Below are 20,486 nucleotides of genomic sequence, written 5' to 3'. Positions count from 1 at the left end.
AGGGACATCAAAGCACAAGTTCCTTACATTGGTCATTAGTAGTGATGGTGGGAGCAGGTCCATTCTACTCCCAACCTCTGGTTCTCAGACGCAGATACTGGGCCTGTTCTGGACAGAGGACAATGTGATGGTCATTGGTTAGAGTGTACCATATCCTGCATGATGGCACCCTAGCTCTGAAGCATATCCTCTGTAAGTCTGTGCCTCAATCTCAGGAGACCATTCCATTATCTTTCAGGCCAGTAGCTTCTGGTTGGGTGCTGTATAGGATAGATAGTACTGTCTTTGTTTGAAATCCCTGCTTGATGGATCAAGCATTCTATAAACCCTCAGATAGTGGGGCTGCTGGTGCCGTGGGGGCAAGAAAGATGAACCCATACTTACAACATATGTGTATGCCTGAAAATGAAATGATTGCTTATGTGCAAATATCTCCTGAAAAATTTGCCCTCAAGTTGGTTTTACCTTCTATGCACCTTGTTTAAGTTCAAGCCTCTGGCTGCCTGTGGTTTTCCTAAGCATGAGCCAGAGAAGGTTCTGGAATAATCAGTGAGTTAATGTCTTATATTAACTTGCTTTCAAACTGGGGCATTGTTACTCCCAGGGCATATAGGCCTCAGTGAAACAACATGAAACCACAGGGCACAGCTTCTTGGAGCATCAATTTTGGGGGGTTTTTGGCAATCACTAATATTATATTTAATATAGAACAGACATTAGTATATGGAGTGGGACATAAAATTATCATGAAATATTAAGGTAAATATAAGACTTCAATGACATCCCATGCTCATTATGGGAAACTCCAAGCTATCCTTCCAGACCCTGGCTGTCTATCCACCCTCCTTTATAGTGGGAGGTACACAGTAGACAATTCTTAGAAATGCTGTCCCATATGCACCAAAGCCCTTGCGTAACTTGGCCTACTATCAGTGATCCCTTGTTTACCTAAGTCACAGGAAGCTAAACTTATGATAAAGCAGGCACTTGGGGTACTGTGGAGATTCAGTTCAAAGTGGGCTGCAGAGTCACAGATTTCAGAACTCCTGGGGCTTCCTGGGGGGACTTGGTCTCCAGAACCATCTATGTTACGTGGGAGAGCACTCCAGCCCAAACCCCTGGTATGGACTTGCCTCTGAGGGAGATCTAGGGGATGAGCCTAGTCTCCTGTCTGCCTGGCATCTGCCTGTGGCCATCCACATAATATGGGCACATGAGTTGGGCCTTCACTTTTGGCACTTGTTATTCTAGCCAAGTCCTGAGCTCAAGCATGTTCTACGCTAAAAACATCACCTAAAACACATTCTCAATTGCATACCTAAAATGCAGGCTTAGGAGATTATACCACACAAGATTTACATACGTAGATATCTCGAAGTGTTAGTCATGACTCCCTGACGGATGAGTGTTCCCTAATAGGGATATTTGATATCCTGGGCCCATGGAAGGCTGATATTGGCTCATGGATCCTGCAGTGCAAACCCATAGATTGGCAGAGGGAAGGGAGAGGGAGGCTGAGATCAGACATTCAGTAATCCACTCCCCTTTCAATCAGGAACCCCCACTTTCACACAATCTGTCTGCCAGTGAAATTGAGAAGGCAGCAAAGAATCAAGTTTGGGCTGGCATTTCCTGGAGCTCTCTTTCTGGGCAGCTGGCTTCACAGTTTCCTGGCTGTGCAATCTTGGGCAATATTCCCATATTCCCATCACCCACCCTGAGACTTCTTTCCTGCATCTGTAAGGTGGGAAATCATGCATGCAAATAGTAATAATAGCCCCACCAGAATTAATAAAATGGGTGCATGTAAATCCTTAGCAGCATGCTCGGCACTTTAGAAGTGATCAATAAATCTGAGATTTATTGAGATTTATTTATTATCCCACTTTTTATTTGATCACATCACAGCTTCTGGCCGCCAGGATCAGAACGTTGGCCGACACAAAGAGACGAGTAAGAACAAGTATATCACCTCGGTGTGTGCCTGTGCCTGCTGGCCTCTGAGGTTCTTCGGGTGCCTGGCGAGGCTGTTGGACTGGGTGGGGCTCCAGAAAAGGTTGGGTGGGAGCAAGGATTCAAAGATGAACAGGGGTTCCTGCCCTCAAGGAGCTCAAGTACTGAGAAGTAAGAAACCCGTTCTAAAGGAGGAAAGGCTGTAGCATTGGGCATATTCTAGACTGGAGGCTTGTAGAAGGCATTAAGAGAGGCGGGGGGGAGGGTGTGGGAGGTGGTGGGGAAGAGAGGCAGGGAGAGGAATTCACTGCACAGCCTGGGAGGCAGAAGGTGGACTTGAGTGCGAGGAAAGCAAAAGCTCAGGCTTGAGGAGCGGGTTGGGAGAAGGGCAGGCGAGAGAGGAGGGGAGGAGAGTCACAAGAGATGCCTGACGGGTGAGGCTGCTATCTGAAGGGAATAGAGTCTCAGCAGGCACAAGCCTTCTCCATGGGTAGGACGGATGGGATTGGAGTGGCTGGCCCAGGCAGGAGACAGGTGTACAGGCAGCCTGGTGAGCTGGGTCAGGGCAGGCTTTGAATGGGTGACAGGGCTAGGGCACAGTGCTGGATGGAGTCTGCCCTAGGTGTTGACTTAACATCACAGAGATGATCTAGGACCAAGGTCCTTCTAAAAGGCCCCCAGTGGCTCCAGAAATCCTGGAGTGCATGGATCCTGCTACCCTACTTTGAACTAATCTCCATAGAGCCTACATTGCCTTCAAATACTTCTCTTTTTGTAAGTCAAGCTCCCTGGGGCTTGACTAAAGCCTGAAAGATTGAAGGTGACATTGTGATTGATAATGATAATTCCTGGACCTGGAGAAGCAGAGTATAAGGCATGGGCTTGGTACAGGAGTTGAAGTTTGATGGTAATGCTGCCGGGATGTCAGGACAGTCTGACGCCAGAAATGATAACTCATGAGTACAGTGATGTCTGGGCATGACGTTAGAGAAGATCCACCAGCTAGAAGCCTTAACAAGCAGGGAACAGACCATGAGGGCCTTAGAGCCTCACTCCCCAAAGTGTAGTCTGAGCACCAGTAGTATGAGCATGCCCTGGGAGTTTCCAGAGACGCAGTCTCAGGCCAAGTTGCTGCATAGCATCTCGGAGATTCTCCTCATGGTTGAAAGACACGTTCTTTGGCTTCAAGCATCATGTCTGTTACAGAAATCAGGGAATAGGGGCTGGGGTATAGCGCTATAGGGTTGCCATGGCCAAGTACCACAGACTTGGGGGCTTCAGCAAAAGAAACTTATTGACTCACAGCTCTGGAGGCTGGAGGTTCGAAGTCAAGGGATCAGCAGGCAGGGTGGGTTTCTGCTGAGGCTTCTCTCCTTGGCTCCTAGATGTTCCCTTTTCCATGTGTCCTCATGTCATCTTCTCTCTGTGTGTATCTGAGACCTAATCTCCTCTTTTTTTAAAGAGATTTTATTTATTTGACAGAGAGAGAGAGAGAGATCACAAGTAGGCAGAGAGGCAGGCAGAGAGAGAGGAGGATGCACGCTCCCCACTGAGCAGAGAGCCCAACATGGGGCTTGATCTCAGGACCCTGAGGTCATGACCTGAGCCGAAGGCAGAGGCTTAACCCTCTGAGCTACCCAGGTGCCCCTAATCTCCTCTTATTAAAATAGCAGCCCTATTAGCCTAGGGCCACTCTAATGACCTCATTTTAACTTAATTACTTCTTTATTTTTTTTTTTTTAAAGATTTTATTTATTTATTTATTTGACAGAGATCACAAGTAGGCAGAGGCAGGCAGAGAGAGAGAGGAGGAAGCAGGCTCCCTGCGGAGCAGAGAGCCTGATGTGGGGCTCGATCCCAGAACCCCGGGATCATGACCTGAGCTGAAGGCAGAGGCTTTAACCCACTGAGCCACCCAGGCGCCCCTTAATTACTTCTTTAAAGACAGTGCCTCCAGGGACGCCTGGGTGGCTCAGTTGGTTAAGCAGCTGCCTTCGGCTCAGGTCATGATTCCAGCATCCTGGGATCAAGTCCCACATCGGTCTCCTAGCTCGTCAGGGAGCCTGCTTCTCCCTCTGCCTCTGTCTGCCATTCTGTCTGCCTGTGCTCTCTCTCTCTCTCTCTCTGATAAACATATAAAATCTTTAAAAAAAAAAAAAAAAAAAAAAAAAAAAAAAAAGACAGTGCCTCCAGATGCTGTCACATTCCAAATACTAGGGGTTAGGATTTCAGCATCAGAATTTGGGGGTGGTAGAGTTCAGCCCTAGACAGGTGGCCAGGGAACAAAGAACTCTCTTTGTTTGGCTCTTTTCTTCTGTCAGGGAGGAAAAGTCTCTCTCAGATTCTGTCCAGCAGATTTGCTCATGGCCAGTCTGGAACTGAGTCATGCAGTCACTTGAGCTGTAAAGGCCTGTGAAAAAGAGAGCAACTACCTCCTTTGACCTTTCTAGTGTGAGGGCTCACTGAGGGAGCAGGTTGGTGAAAGGTCTAAGAATGGGACTTAAGCAGGTTCTGCCCTAATTAGCTTTGTGACCTTGAGGATATGGCTTAAGCTTAGTTTTGTTTGTTTGTTTGTTTTGGTTTGGTTTTGTGGTAAAATGAAGGGGTTGGATTGGATGAGATTTAAGGTCTCTTTTAGTGCAGAGGAATTTATTCTAGAAACCCAAGCCCATTGGCATGCCCAACATGCCTGTGCAAAAGGGCAACTAATTCAGGGCAGCCCTTAGCTTGGGGGTTTGAAGTACTTAGGAGCTGGTTGGTCTGCTTGGATGGTTTCTCTTCCCCTGGGACTGTGCAATCAGAAGTGTGTCTGGAGCAGTTGGGCTTGTAGGCATTTAAGGGGCCACTGATTAAAGTACCAGGTTGGACATCTGAAGTAGAACCTGGCTGTTAATGGTCAATGGAGCTGTGTTATTAACCCAGCTGCCTTTGGGAAGGTTGTGTGGAACTGAAAAAGTCGAACGATGGTGGGCAGAGAAAGAGCCTGTGTTTAAATGGAGGTTCATAGGTCCTGGGGGAAGACGGTGTGTGGTGTATTTGCTGTTTTCCTTCCTGTCTTTCTCTTCCCCATCTCAATCCACTTCTAGGGTGAACTGTTACTACTGTTCTAGGGCGAACCCTGGAAGCAATGGTTTATGTGGCCAGGCTCCAGTGTTAACAAACAGATTTGAATATCACCTCAGCCACTTACCAGCTGGCCAAAGTCGGATAGTTTGCTAAGCTCCAGATTTAAGCTTCAGATCCAGCATCTGTAAAACGGTGCAATGATATTTCATACGAGTGTTCGTAGATGAAGTTACTCGTGTGTGTGTGTGTGTGTGTGTGAGATCAGGCCTAAAACTGAGGCTTAGTATTATGTACTGACTTAAATCTGTTCAAATCAGGGGAGCCTCAAATGATCTAACCTCTAGTCCCTCCCATTCTGTTCCCACAGTTAAGGTCCTCCTGAGAAGCAACACTTCTTATCAAGTGGACCAGGTGCACTTCTTGCCTCCCTCTGAGTAGCGGGTTCATTCAGTTCTCTGCCCCTTCACAGGATTCTTTGAGCCAGGCAGTCATGTCCTGATGCCTATCTACCGATGTCAGTGGGGTATTAAAGTCCCCCACTATTATTGGATTGCTGTCAATTCCTTCCTTTAGGTCTGTTAATACTTGCTTACATGTAAACCTCATGGTAACCACAAAGCCAAAATCTATAGTAAATATAAAAAGATAGAGAAAAAGGAACATAATTATACCACAAACGTATGTCATCAAACCACAAAGGAAGAGAGCAAGAGAAGAAAGGAACAGAGAGGAACTATTAAAAAAAGATCAGAATCTTCTTTATTGTCTTTTTAGTTTCTATTTCATTTTTTCTGCTTTTATCTTTGTTCTTTATTTCTTTCTACTAACCTTAAGCTTTGTTTGTTCTTTTTCTAGTTCCTTGAGGTATAAAATTAGGTTAGTTGGGGTGCCTGGGTGGTTCAGTGGGTTAAAGTCTCTACCTTCAGCTCAGGTTATGATCTCAGGGTCCTGGGATTGAGCCCTGCATCAGGCTCTCTGCTCAGTGGGGAGCCTGCTTCCCCCTCTCTCTCTGCCTGCTTCTCTGCCTACTTGTGATCTCCATCTGTCAAATAAATAGATAAAATCTTAAAAAAAAAATCCTCCTGGGATCATCAGCGAGTTCCATGAGAGTGAAGTCAATGGAAACTTTTTGGTCTTCATTTTCTTGGCTTTTCAGTGGCATTTGAGACTGTTAACAGTGACCTTGGCTTCTGTGACATCATGCCTTATTTTTTTCTTCTCTTGATATTCGAACAAAGTCCTTTTAAAGCTAAAATAAAACTGTAACTCAAACCATGATGTTTTACTTCATTAGTCTGTTGTCTCAAACTTTAGCAGTGAGGACTGCATATGACCAGATGAGAAGGATGTCCATTTTTCACTGGCCTCTTATCTGTTTCTGGACAGAGGAGACCAAACTCAGCTATGCTCCCTTGAGGCTGGAAGACTTTACAATCTGGCTATTGGAGGCTCAGAATGAGGGCTTCTGTACTGTTGATATGCCCCTAGAGTTTGATGTTGATGTCCCATCTGGGGTGGAGGCAGAGGAGGCAGATCTAAAGAAATACCCCCCTTTCATGACTACCAGTAGTTCCTAAGGCTTGGCAGGCTAGTGGAACATAGCCAGCTTGACCACACTCAACAGCTCTCTCCAGTGGCTGCTTTCCATGGGTGCTGAGGCAAAGTATGGTACCTGGCTTGCAAAGACACCACCAGCCTGAAAATGTGTGGCTTGACTGAGCTTTCATCTCTGGCCTTTGCCCTGCCTTTCAGAGCAGATCCCACAGTGAGCTTAGCCCAGGATGAGCCATAACAGAATTGGATTAAATCCCAGTGTAATTCCTATATAGGCACACACACAACAATGTCCCCCATCACCAATATGTCCAGGGTGATGACATTTGTGACACCAGCAACCTAATGTAGAACTTGAATCTTACTACCTTCTCCATGAAGAGTGCTATCTCTTTCAATGAATTAAAAAAAAAAAAAATCAACACAGTGCTTATGATGTAGAGTATGCTCTCGAAGACACCATATAGGAGGAAAAGATATAGGAGGAAAGAAGGAAAACCCCAATCCTATGGAGCTAGTATGTTCAGTGTTAGTGCTGTTTCCTGCCATTGAGCTTAAGTCAAGACCAGCTTCATCTGCCTGCCATGTTTTATACAAAAGGAAGCATTTCTTTCTATCTATCCTATCCTATTATATTTCATTTTATCCTATCTTCTCATGCAAACTGCCAGAATCTGTACCTGTAAGCAGCATGTTCTATAACACTGGAGAAACTGGGAAGTTGGGACATTGTGTGTAGAGAGAAGCTGCATCGCCACTTGTCCACACAACCAGAGTCCCTGTTTCATGAGAATCCATGTCCTCAGCATCATGTCAAAGGTAGCTTGTTTCACGGGTAAAGGACCAGCAAGTCTTCTATGCTCCCCATGGCATCTCGGTATGCAGCTTCATGTCAGGGGTTCAGTCTATCTAGTCTCAGTAGAATGGCTTGAACTTCTTTCTTAGCTCACGAGACCAGGGAATGTAATAAGAAAAGAGTAGTCATGTAATTAAACTCCATTAGCCTGATCTATGGTGGATCACTGAACCCCCTCCCCTGCAGCCTTAGGTATGGCCCATTGTTCCATTCTCCTCAGCTACCTACAAACCTGTTCTGAAGTGATAGGATGTGTGTTGTCTAAAATATGGCCACAAATTCTTTGACACTCTCTTGGAAAGGTGGAGCATATTCCCCTCCTCTTGAGCATGGGCTGAACTTAGTGGCTCACTGCTCATAAACAGGGAAACAAAGCACAAGTGACAGAGGACAACGTCAGGGGCAGGGCAGTTGAAGGCACGGTGTCTTCTTATTTGCTTTCTCTCTTGGATCACTCTCTCTGGAAGATGTTAGCTTTCATGTCATGGGAATCACTATGCAGAGGCCCATCTGGTGAAGAAGTGAGAACTCTAGCCAATAGCAAGTGAAAACTTGAGTTCTCCCATCAATGACATCTTCTTCAGCCCTCAGATGACTGCAGCTCCCACCTAAAAACTCACCAGGTACTTGGAGTCAGAGCCACCTAAGTCACTCCTACATTCTTGACCATCAAAAACATTGAGGTAATAAATGCTTGTTGCTATAAAGCACCACCTTTCAAAGTAATGTGCTATCTAACACAAGGCCCTGTTACATTTTCAAAAACTTTTAAGAATCTAGCATAAAATCACCAGTTTTATTAATGTCAGGGCATCATCATGATGTCTTAAGTCAGAAACTCCAAGTTTACAGCTTGTGTTAGTTAGGCTAGTTGTTACCAGCTACAAGCTGGTATCCCCCAAGCATCCCTTACCCACAAATCCCAGTGACTTACCAGAATAAAGACTGTGTTCTCCTTTGCAAGAAGTCCAACATAGCTAAACCATCTGCACAGACATCTGCAGTCCTAGATCACAGAGTAAAGGGGAGGAAGCAATGGAAGAATTCACTGCCTTGGTCAGAAAAAAATACACGCCATTCATACTGGTGCTCTGTTGGCTAGAACCAATCACATGTTCTCAACCCAGCTACAAAGGAGACTATGAAATGTTGGCAAGTCTAAGAGTATTGATGACTGCTATTTGCTACTGCCACATGGCCCCATTAGGGTCTTCTAATTTCAAAGCTGGAGAAAACGTGGTTTTAAAGAGGTATGTAATCTGAGGTGTGTTCTTTCTACACAGCCTGGGGATTAACATGGGGGATATATTAACCATAATACAGCTCATTATCTTATCCTTTGGATTTTGTCAGTAAATTTTATTGTTCCTGCATAAAGTCCCCACTACAAATTGTTTTTCTGAGACTCCCTGGGCCCTTGAGACAGACTTTATCCGATAACCAAGGAGTCTGACATTTCCTTCCTTTCTCCTGCTGGGCCGCGTCCAGCGCGCCATCATCTGCCCATGCCACTTTGAACAGAAATAGATCTGTTAGGGCTTAGTGAATACTGTTTCCAACAGAAGGGAAACAGACTGTTCCATGAAAGGGGAGATAACGGCCTCTCTCCCCTTTGTATATTACCTGGTCTCTTGGAATCTCAAGTTGAGCTTTAGATGAAAACAGCTCTTTAGGACTAGTGCGTCTTTGGTTGGAGCCACATCTCTGAAACAAAGATGGTGCTGGCATTCCCCCAGCCCTCCTCCTCCTCTACAGTCACCACCTGTAACTCATTTCTCCCACCATCTCTGGTCATGCATCACGCCTAAGCAGCCCATAAGCAACTCTTTATTACAGGTCATAAAACAAAGAGATTCCTGGAGACTGGTGAAGATCCATGCTGGTGGGTGATGTTAAGATGTCATAGTTCTGCTCCATCCTATTATGGCTGCTCGGGATACACAGCCGGGCAGATAGAGATGAGGGAACCTGGAGTGATCTGCCACCACACTTTCCAGTCTCTTTCAAGCTTGTCCTTTTCGAACTTATGTGCATGTTTTCCTGCACTTTCCAAGAGGTTTTTGAATATTTTCCTTTAGCACATTATGACTGTGCACCTAATGGGTATGTAGTTCTGGGTCCTAGAACTACCTGAAAGTGTGAACTTTAACCCCAACCCACATTTTCTGGTATGCAATAACCCCCAAACTCCCCCCATTGTTTCCTTTTCCTAAGCTAGGTGTTTGAAAATAAAAGTTATAAAGTATTTCTCAGACTTCCAAGAAATTTTATTAAACATCTTGATAAGTGGAGTATAAAGAAGTTGAAATATGCAGATCAAATTCTCTTTAAAATACGTGAAGTTTCATATAAATGAAGAGATACATGCTTTACAGATCCGTGGTGTTGGTTTTTCTGAACCAAAAGCATTTGAACAAAATAGTTTGAGACATTCAGTAATTCCACACTGTGGCTGGGCTCACCCATCCCTAATTTTAAGGGAAATTAAATCCATGTGTTTCTCATTCATTTACACTCAACTCACCAAAATACTGTTCTGTAAGAGCAACAGGACTACCAGGAAGCTGCCCAGGCTGTTTTCAAGCCATGTCCTCAGCTGGGAAGTAGGTCTGGCCAACGTCCCCTTGGATCAGCTTCTCTGTCGGCTGATATTCCACTTTGTGGAACCCACAAAGTCCTAACAGACTCAAAACTCTCTGAGGTAGACTCATAGAAATGTGAGGGCTTGGAGAGGTCAACAGACCAGGCCCCTGCCTCGGGAAAGATCTATGGTTAGAGCCCTTGTTACTCCAGGTTGGTTCTGTCTTCCTTGCTGATGCATTCTTATCAGCAACAACCTGGCCCTTCAGGAAATTACTCCTTCCCGCTGCCCTGAGAGGTCCCTGTGCTGTACTGGACGCTGTCAGTGCTTCACTCAGATGTCCTTGGACACCTTCCCCAGTACCCAACTTCTATAAGCTTTGCTGCTAGAGGCTCACCCTGGGAACCTGAGGTCTCTTACCCTCAGTCCAGGCAGGAGAGGAACCATGTAGTCTAAGGAATAACCATGTTACTTAAAATGGGTTTCTTTGGTGACTGCTCTGGGGGGACGCAGAATAACACAGCAGAGAGGCACATGAAAGCAAAAAGGATTGATTATACTTGCAGGTCCTGGAGGAGAGAGGCATGGTGTGGCACAGCCTGTAGGGGCCACACGGGGAAAACACCCAGGAAGTGAGCTCAACCAGGCAGGTAGGGATCCCAGAGGGAATGACGCCCATGGACAAGTGCCTTTAGTGCAGTCAGGTGGGGCACCCCAGCAAAAGCTGTGAGGGGGTTTTACTGCTGCGTTTGAATGTCATGGGGTCACAGTCAAGGAGGGCAAAGAAGGGAACTTGGGGCAGGGGCCAGCCTTATCACCCTGGTGCACCTGGTTTCCTGGGTGGGGTTCTCACAGCCTATTTGTGGGTATATTGAGACAACAGGAAAAGAGGAAGTTTTAACAATTTATAATCAGGAGACTTCTTGTAGGATGGATGATGAGCCCAGGGTGTGAGATCTGTCCCTGGGTACTATCTGGATGGACATGTTTGATGGGCCTTTAGGAAGAAACGCCAGAGTTTTCCCTGACTTCTATCAGGAGACCCAGCAGTCTCTTCCTGATATCTGATCAACAAACACTCCATTCCCTGGATAGCAGGGTTCGAAAGGGCAACCCGAGTTCCCAGAAGCTCACATCATGGCTCTCCCACAGCCTGGGCTCTGGTCTGAGGAGACACTGGGGAAAAGTGTGGTGGTGCTGATTCTGCACCGACACAGCACCAGAACTAGGAGAATGGGAAAGGGGCGAGGAATGCCAGTGAGAATTCTGAGCAAACTGCTCAAAAAATAAACTGCCAATGGATGCCATACTTTCAGGGGACCACGCCAGGACCACCACCAACTTGTGCATAAAGCCTGACACATGGCAAGTGCTCAAGAAATACTTGATGTTTATATAGTAAACTTTCCATAAAGAATGGCGAAGTGGGAAGACTCTTGGCACAAATCAGCAGCTCTGACTTTGAGGCCAGAACCTGCCACTCTTGGAAGATGATAATTCTTTTGAGAAGCCATAATACACAATGATTATGTGAGCAGTGCCTGGGGCTGAGTCTGCCTCCTCTGGGTATGAGCAGGGTGATCTTGAACAAGTACTTTAAACTCTGTGTGCTTTGGTCTTGAAATTGGTTGTTACAGGATAATAATAGCACCTGCCTTTGCATGGAGATTAAATGAGTAAATTCCTGTGCAGCTGTGAGAACAGTATCTAACACTTAGTATGTGCTTAGTTAATGTCAGATATGATTGTTATTTCTATTAGAGTCTCACAGATTGATTCGACTATATAGGAGAAATTGTGGGACATGTGATAGCTCTATAAGAATGGAACAGGTGATGCTAATCACATGGGGAAAGGATTCATAAAATAATCCTTGGTGGTATCTTATGTAGGTTTAGTCATGTAGTCTCAGGGTCCCTTAAGTGTAGAATTGGACTACCAGTGTCCGTATCACCTGGAGGCTTGTTACAAATGAGAAACCTCAGGACCCATTCCAAGTCCAGTGAATCAGAATCTTCATTTCAACTAGCTCGCTAGTGGTTAACATGCACACTAATTCTTTAATCCTATTTATTGTGGAAAATTAAGATATAATAACTTCATTCATTTAAATTGTCCTGGGATGCCTGGGTGGCTCAGTTGGTTAAGCAGCTGCCTTCGGCTCAGGTCATGATCCCAGTGTCCTGGGATCGAGTCCCACATCGGGCTCCTTGCTCAGCAGGGAGCCTGCTTCTCCCTCTGCCTCTGCCTCTGCCTGCCATTCTGTCTGTCTGTGCTCGCTCTCCCCCCCCCCCTCTGATAAATAAATAAAATCTTAAAAAAAAAAAATTGTCCTGGTTGGGGTATGTGTGTGTGTGTGTATGTGTGTGTATTTAGTTTATTGAGGTATAATTGACATACAAAACAGCACACATTTAATGCATACATCTTCACGAGTTTGGACATGTGCACACACATGATACCATCACCACAGCAGAAGTTCTAACGAATCCATTATTTCAAAAAGTTTCCTTATGTCCTATTTTATAGAGATTTTTTGTAAGACCACTTAACATGAGATCTATCCTCTTCACCTATTATAAATTTCAGAATAGTGTATTGTTAATTACAGGTACTATGTCCTATAGCAGACCTCCAAGACTTAGTTTTGAGGTAAAGACTATGAACCATCATCACAACAAAAATTCCTTAAAAAAAAAAAAAAAGATTTTATTTATTTATTTGTCAGAGGGAGAGAGCACAAGCAGGGGGAGCAACAGGAAGAAAAGGCAGAACAGGCAGAGGGAGAAGCAGGCTCCCTGCTGAATAAGGAATCTGACATGGGATTTGATCCCAGGACCCTGGGATCATGACCTGAGCCGAAGGCAGACACTGAACCACTGAGCCACCCAGGAGTCCCATACAACAAAAATTCTGAATATTTCCATCACCCCCAAGAGTTTTCTCACGCCCTTTTACTCTATGTCTCTTTCTCCACTTTCGACCCCAGGCAGCATCTGATTACCTTTCTGTTACTATATTATTTGGGATATTTTAGAATTTTATTGGAATAAACAGTATGTATTCTCTTTATCTGGCTTCTTTTGCTCATCATAACGACTTTGAGATCCATCTGTATTGTTGTCTTCATCAGTAGAGCACTAATTTTTTATTATATTCTGTTGTACAGGTAGATCACATTTTGTTAACACACTCACCTATTGATGAACATTTAAGCTGTTCACAGATTTTGTGGCTATTATAAATAAAGATTCTATGAACAATGATGTATACATCTTTGCATGGATGTAGGTTTTCATTTCACTTAGGTAATGCCTAAATATGGGATGACAGTAGGCATTTAACTTAATCCCACAGGTCCCTGGGCTCTGTTACTTTTGAAAAAGTCTGTTGTCTTTCTTTTCTTTAGTTTGGATAATTGTGATATGTCCAAGTTTACCTATCCTTTTCGTTTTCACTTCCATTCTGCTATTCAGGCCATTGTAAATCTGTTATTTTAGATATTTTATTTTTTTTAGTTCCAAAATTTCAGCTTGGTTCTTATTTATATATTCTATGTCACTAGTGAGGTTTCTTATTTTTTTCATTCATCACCATTGTATTTTCTCTACCTCATTGAGCAGTTTTAACATTTTGAGTCATCTCAGGGTCAACCTCTGTTAATTATCTTTTCTCTTGAGTCAGGTCACATTTTTCTGGTTCTTCATATGTCATTTAATTTTGGACTGTATCCTGAACATTGTCAAGGACATGTCGTAGAGACTCTGAATTCTGTTCTTAAAAAGTGTGCTGATGCTCTTCTTTTAACAGGCAACAGCTTGGCTAAGATTACACTTCAAACTTGATCTCACCTGTAGTTATGTGGTGCCTATGTTCTCTGTCTGGACTTTGCTATCTGCCCCATGTGTGAATGGTTCAGTGGTCTTCCACAGACTTTTCTAGATTTTATGCACACAGTTAAGGATTCCCATTCCATGCTCCCTCCTTTATCAGATTTTTGCCACCCTCCAGTAACCCTGGTTCCCCTGGGCAACTACTCTTCTCTCCTGAGCCAGAATAATGGTTATTTTTTGTAGAAATTTTAGTTGACCTATGATACACCACAACTGCAATTGCCTTAGGGCAATGCAGAAAAGATGGGAACTTCCCCCATGTTTGTTGCTTCCTGTGAATTTCAACTCTCTTCAAGAGTTCATGTGCTTCCGTTCACTTTGTAGGCTCCTTGGATAATTGATTTTATGTATTTTTTTCCCAGCACATATAGCTGTTATCTGTGGGAGGTTGAATTTGTTACCTCAAATAGAACTATTGTTTGTGTATTTTTTTTATTTCATTGATTTCTGTCTTGTTTTTGATATTTCCTTCCTTCCATTTACTTTGGGTTCAATTTACTATTCTTTTTCTAACTTCTTGAGGCTAGAGTTTAAATAATTGATTTTAGGCCTTCCTTCTCTAGGATAAAGACCTAAAGTTACAGAATTTTCTTTGAGCACTCTTATTGATACTATCTTTATTTAAATTTTTGATAGTTTGTCTATCATAGATTTTTTGTATTAATTTTAATTTTAAAAAACATTACTTCAAAATATTTGTCTGGATTACTTAGCTTTTCAGCACCCCTTACATTTAGCACACAAGGCAAATGTCTCATTATCTTAATTACACCCCACCCTAGTTTTATCAGAAGAACCCATGTTGAGTCACTTATCTAGTGACCCAAGGACTGGGAACAGCCCAGTTGCAAGGCCTGGCTCTGGAGATACAGCTGAGCAGTTGTGGACTGTTATCTAGAGCATGGTAAGTTTAGTCACTTGTCAGGAAAGCCTTCTGAGAGGTAGGAGCTATGCATTATGGGGAGTCAGTAGAGTGGCCTGGAGCCCTTATTAAGGATATCATAGACATTGTCAATAAAGTAGTTCATACAAGGCAGTGAGCAGACCTAGCAGGACTTGGCCAAGGACATCCCAGACAGAGGGAGAAGCATAACCAAAAGCCTAGAGGCTGGAAAGAGGAGGAAGCATGCAGGGAATTGTGCATGGTTCAGGAAGTTTGAAGACAGAGTTCAAAGCAAAGGAATGACAATGGGGGAGGTTATGAAGAGCCAGACCTCAGAAAGCCATCAATCCCATTTTAGGAAACATGATCTTTATTTTGAAGAGCCAGGTTTGGTGTAAGGATGTAATATGATCAGATTTTACTGTCATCCATTCTAGAACAACCACCCTGAGTACAGCATGGTGGGTGGATTACAAAAAGGAAAAAGGCTAGAGACAGTACAGCCGCTGCAAAACTTTTCAGAAAAATCAGACGAGGGAAAATGGTGGCCTGAATGAAGGGTGGAGTAATAGAATGAGAGCCATGTCAGGGGTGCCATGGGCAGGGACTGGCAATGGATTAGATGCTGGTGGAGAGAGATGGGAGAAGCAAGGTGGGTCTCAGGTTTCCAACACTGGGGGAAGAGATGGTTTGGGAATGAAAGCATGTGTAAGATCATCATTCTCAGAATGTGCGATGTCACTTGATTCAGCAGAATGATGCAAGTGCAAGAACCTATCAGGCGTCCTTTAGCTTCTATACTGTTGGTCCCTGTAGAGCTGCCTCCACTAAGTATACCTTAATTGAAAGGAAGGTTTTTCCTAGCCTTTGTAGTAGGATACACAAAGAGCCAAAAAATTGCAGACACAGAATTATGAAATGCATCTAAAAATCAAGTACTTTCAAGTCTTGGGAAATCAGCAAGCTCTTTGTGATAGCGGTTGGGGTGGTGGAGAGCCCAGTGTATGATGAACTTGTAGAGGCTATAGCTAGTCTCTGACTATTTGAAAACCAGTGTCAAAAAGTCTTCCTGTGTATGAAGCAGCGGAAAGGATTCCCAGGAGGAAGACTTTTTGTTGTCTACAAACCCAAGAGCCAGAAACCCTCTTGGAAGGAGAGTCTTAAGAGTGTCTCCTGCCATAGCTTGCACACAGCTATGATCAAATCACCACAGAACATCTGCTAGAGGTCTGCTTGGTCTGTCTGTTACACAGCACCATGAGAGTCAGGACAGTCAGTATAACTGAGGGGAGCCTTTATCTCATCCAAAGAGGAGAATAAGAGGAAGGTTGAGTATAGACAAGATGGTGATGAAATCGGTAGGAAAGAAGAATGCTATAGGTTGAATTTTCCCTTCAAAACGATATGTGGAAAAGACAGTCTAAATTAACCCAAGGCTTACATTCCATAATGCATGATTTCCATGAGCTTTCTCCAAATAAGTAAAGTACTTTTGAAAGAAAAAAAATATATATATGTGGAAGTCCTAATTCTTGGTACCTCAGAATGTGACTTTATTTGGAAATAAGGTCTTTACAATGGTAATCAAATCAAAATGAACTCAATAAGTGGTCCCTAATTCAATATAACTTGTGCCATTAAAGAAAAGGGAAAGACACACATTGAGAAGAGAAGATATGAAGATACAGGGAGGGGCATGTGAAGACAGGGCAGAGGTTGGAGAGGTGCAACACAAACAAAGGAATTTCTGGGGTTCCCCAAAACTGGAAGAGGTTAGGAAGAAAACTGTCCTACAGGTTACAGGGTGAGCTCTGATGACTGATTTCAGACTCATGCCTCCAGAACCAAGACAACAAATTTCTGTTGCTCTAAACCACCAACTCTGTGGCAGTTTGTTACTACAGCTCTAGGAAAAGAATATGAAAAGCTTGGCTCTTTCAGGAATCTGCTTTTAACTCCTTAGTGCAAGGAACGTTGTTAAATCAATACTAATGTGGAGGTCATAACACTCCAAGGACGTGGCTTTGTTATCAGGTGATTATTAGGGTGTTTGGCTTGGCTGAGCAAATATTTAGTGAAGCAAGGAACCACTTTTTCTGTCAGTGAATTACACAGCATATCTGGAAGGGTGTGGCTTGCCTCCTGGCCTCCCAGCTTTGCCTTAGGAGCTCTGAAGCATGAGCTCTGGTTTCCAGCTCTGACTTTTACTCAGGAGAAGTGAAGATATGATGGGCTATTGGGTCCTCACCAAGTCTACATTGACCCAGGTCCTGCTCACTTTGAACCCTTCTTTCTAGGGAGGAAGCCACAATATTTTACCCAGCTTCATTCCTATCTTGGGCTGCCTCTTTGTTCTGGAGTTCCAGCCTCAGGTTTTTTGTTCCAGAAATAAGATTTGCCTTGTTTTTCTTCTTCATTGGCTCCTGCTAGGACACGGTTCTGCTCCTGATTTGGAGACCCTGGGACTGGGGGCCTGCATCTGAAACTTCACTCCCTTGATCTCATCCTCTGTTGTGGATTCATACCACCCTTTCCTCCCATTTGCTCATGAAATGGTGAGATTTGCCTACCTGTCTTCCCTGGTGTCAGGACCCATCCATCGGAACTTCCTTCCACAGACCACTCCTAGGGACTGCCCTGTGATCTTGTATTTCTAGCTTTTCTTGGTGTCTGGGTCCTGCTCACTCCCATCCCAACCCTGGTCATTTTTACAGTTGTGATGGCATTTGCTGGGGCCGGTCACTTGTCCCCGACAGGCCCCATTTACTCAGTATCAGGTTCCAGAGAGTTCCGCTGATTCTGTAGTTTTTGCTGATACCTACAAAACTGTCTTTGTCTCTTGCTCCATCAGCCAAGATCTTTTTTTTTTTTTTTTTTAAAGATTTTATTTATTTATTTGACAGAGAGAGAGATCACGAGTAGGCAGAGAGGCAGGCAGAGAGAGAGGGGGAAGCAGGCTCCCTGCTGAGCAGAGAGCCTGATGCGGGGCTCGATCCCAGGACACTGAGATCATGACCCGAGCCGAAGGCAGTGGCTTAACCCACTGAGCCACCCAGGCGCCCCCATCAGCCAAGATCTTGAAGTGATTATACACCTTAGAGTTTCAGGGGCATATGAAGTTACTGAAGATCCCAGTATCAATTCTTACAACTCGGGTCTTTAGAACTCAGCAAAAAAACCGGTTGGATATATACCGCCCCATCCACAGTAGTCAACTCTTGAGAAAAATCCCTGATGATTTGAGTTGCTGTTCTTCAGCATCAATTTGGCACTCATAGGCCAGGGCTGTGGTGACACAGCAGCTCAACCATGCGTTTGATTTCACTTGGCAAAAACACCTGAGGGCCAAGCAAATCCTGCTTTGCTCCAAAAACATCAACCGCTAAATTCCTCAGGCTCCTTCAGATGTCTCATGAAAGGACCCACCCAGGATTCAGGATAGAGCCTGGGGAAGAAGACAGGCTTTCACTGAGGTCAATTCTGGGTTTTACTCCTCGCTCTATCACTTACTAGCTATATAACTTTGGGCAAGTTACTTAATTTCTCAGAGCCTCAGTTTTATCTTCTGTAAAATGGGGATCCTAACAATGCTTACCTATGTTAGGGAGAGATGATGAAATTATTCATTACAACGGTGAATATAAAGAACTTTGAATCAAACGAGGTACATTTGCTTGGTCACCATGACCTTCCTTCAGGATTTTTTAATCCTGGCCACTGCCCACAATTCTTTAGCTGTTTGTCCCTACTTGGATGAGCAGCAGGGCTGTGGATTCTGTTTCAGTCTTGGTGAGTGGCACTCATACCCCTCTGTCCTTTCCTTCCAGGATGATTGTGGGATGTCCTTTCTGTCTCCCAGATCCTTATCCTGTGTGCTCAACTCCTGAATAATGGGCCACTTGCCACATGCTAAGAGTTCAACCAGAGTTCAACCAGACTCCCAGCCTTATGCTTTCCTGAAGTGATCCATTCTGCCCAATTTTGACCCATACCATTTGGAAATCAGCTCCATAATGACACTCTATGTTGTAAATCCAGAGGAATGTACATGAAAGCGGGAAGCAAAGCTATAGATGGCTGAACTGTCTTCCTAGGTCACACTGGATGAGCAGTGGGGTCCTTCTCCAATAAATTAGAGGTGACCAGACATGTCCATCACCGGGTATATAGTGGACTAGTAAATGTTCAAAGTTGTTGAAGTGTTCAGAACCCTACAAGCATAGTATGGTTTATCCTCTGCAAAAGGATTTTAGGCATTTAGGCATTTATGCAAAAGGAAGAAAGGAGTCAGGGTTAGCATTAGGATTCTTTTCTTTTCTTTAAAAAGGAAGGAAAATACATTCTTTCAGGCCCTGACAGATAACCCCATCTTCACAAGGTTTTAGGACCTACTCAGTCCCAAATTATTGTAGTTGCTGTCATTGGAAACAGCCTCTGAGATGTCCAGGGAAATACTAGGTCTCTCTCCATCAGAATGTCACTGTGACACCATTACCATTCAAGGGGTGGCCAGAAGTCATGAAGCATGTGTGTGTGTGTGTGCACGTGCACACACACGTACATGTGTGTGTTGTGTGAGCCAAAGAAGCATACTGACAATAGAACATGCTACAACATGCTTCACATGTAGCAGGTCAGTCAGATGCACTGGGTGGAGGGGTAAGGAAAAGCACTCAATGTTCTGTGTTGGTGTAAAACTTGAGTCTGTTGTTGGTAGCAGACTTGTGGTAGATCTTTAAATCCTATGTCGAGGGAGTTTATAGGAAGGTGCGCTGTCAAAAGCAAGAGTTTCTGACAGACTCAGAAAGGCCAACTAAGAAATACAGAAAGTGGTCTTCAGGTGAAAATAACATTTGGGACACTTAGATATACTACAGGCTAAGCACTATAAGGGATATGTTAAATTCAAGTAAAGATATAGAAAACTTGGCAAAACAACTCAAATGAATAAGAATTTCCAGGAAGAATATGGACTTTTACATGAAACACTAAACCATTAAACTTGTTTGTCTGACATTTTTGAAGGCAGGTTACCAAAACCCAGGATTTCTGAGAAGAGAAATGACAGCTGCCAGGATTCCTTGTGTCTAGCCCAGAAGCAAAGTTTCCCATGCTGCTGTGACAAATGCCTGTACTCACTGCCCCAGGGGTCTGCTGTGGTAAAGGCAAAGCTATCTGATGTCTTGGACACGGAGAGCTCAATTCTTTGACCTCACAAGGGCAAGAAGATTCTTGAGATAATGGGGTAGAAAAAATATGGGTCTGAGAAATTCAGTGCAAATTGAAATTAATAAAACATTTCCTGCTTCTGAATCTCATTACTGTGTTCCAAATTACTGTGCACTTTCTGGAAAACATTTGGTTTTCTTGTCCAGACAGCATCCTCAAATTTGACTTCTTACTATATACACCCGTCTTCTTTATTTCTAACCATCACATTCTCGCTCAAAGAACAGTCTTGCCACCACTGAGAACATGGAGTGGATGGGCCAAGATTCCAAAGGAGAAAGTTCCCAAGAGACATCTGTTGCAGGTTTGGAGCCATGGATGCTACTCTGCTGTTTGTGTGTGTATGTTTTCCCTGCATGGTGCTTCCAGGACAATAGCCGTCCCCAGTGCCTATCTCTGCCGTGTGGCTTTTAAGTCGTTGTGTTGTTCCACAGTTACATCCAGACTGATGTCTCTAGTTACATAACCATG

Source organism: Mustela nigripes, chromosome 2 (genome assembly GCF_022355385.1).
Source record: "Mustela nigripes isolate SB6536 chromosome 2, MUSNIG.SB6536, whole genome shotgun sequence".
Classification (NCBI taxonomy): Eukaryota; Metazoa; Chordata; class Mammalia; order Carnivora; family Mustelidae; genus Mustela; species Mustela nigripes.
Note: the sequence above shows the minus strand (reverse complement) of the source record.